The following is a 1,272-nucleotide window of genomic DNA, read 5'->3' on the forward strand; positions in this document are numbered from 1 at the left end:
GAATATACATGTATGTGTCTCTATATGTGTGAGCGCGCGTGTGTGACACCCGACAACTTATTGGAATCTTAATGTTTACAATGCAAATCCTCACATATCAGATGTTGTTATTATCGATGTTGATGTAATTGTTGTTGTTGTTGTTGTTTTTGCTTAATCTCATGTAACAGACGTCCGTGTGATCATACGATGAAAGACATTTCTTCTGATCCCTCTTCTCTTTCATTGTGCCATAGTGTATCTCGTAGTACACTGTTGAATGTGTTATGTATTTAGTCTTTTTTTGGGCTTGTGATTTGAGGGAGACACAGCTGTATTTCTTGCTTATCGAGCAACCACGTTGATGTAAAGGTATTTCCATAGAAAACGGTTAGGAGTGTGATGTTGTGGCTGTTATACCTTTTCCATGTGCATTAATGACGTAAGGGATTTGTTTCCATTATAATGAGCTTACAGTTGAAACTGAGTTTGGTGATTTATGTTGGTGGAGTACTGCCGCCGCCGCCACCACCGCTACCACCACTAACACCGTCATCACCACCACCACCATCACCACCAACCACCACATCACATCGCCACCACCGCCACCATCACCACCATCACCACTATTACCTCTACCACCATCACCAACACCAACACCACCAACATCAGCACCAACACCACCACCGACACCCCCATAACAACAACAACAACAACAACAACAGCAACATGACGAGAGTTCTTAAGTGATATATAATTATGATACATGACTATGATTCATTGCGGGTTGCGTGTTTTCAAAGGTTTCAGTCAAGGCGTAAAACCCTAAACTTGGTCATAAGATTAATCATATGATTTATCATAAAACCCCAAATAAGTTGATGTATTAAAAAACTAAAATCGTTCTACAAAGAAGGATATCTAGTCTAGTGGCGGTCTGCCTGTGGGAAGGTCCTGAGCATGTGAACCTTCTCCAACACTCCCTATACGAGTTAGGAGGCCTCATACCTTTCGCTGCCGCCTTTACGTAGATTACTGGAACTTTGGATATTATGACTAGATTTCGGATGAATACTGGAGGGTTTTCCTGTTGGCTTAGTGTGGCTGTGTGATAAGACGTTTGCATCCCAACCACATGGTTCCGGGTTCAGTCTCACTGCGTGGCACCTTGGGCAAGTGACATCTATTCGGGCTGACCAAAGCCTTGTGAGTGGATTTGGTAAAAGGAAACTGAGAGAAGCCGGTCGTATATATGTATGTATATGTGTGTATATATATACATACATATATATA

This window comes from Octopus bimaculoides, chromosome 2 (genome assembly GCF_001194135.2).
Source record: "Octopus bimaculoides isolate UCB-OBI-ISO-001 chromosome 2, ASM119413v2, whole genome shotgun sequence".
Classification (NCBI taxonomy): Eukaryota; Metazoa; Mollusca; class Cephalopoda; order Octopoda; family Octopodidae; genus Octopus; species Octopus bimaculoides.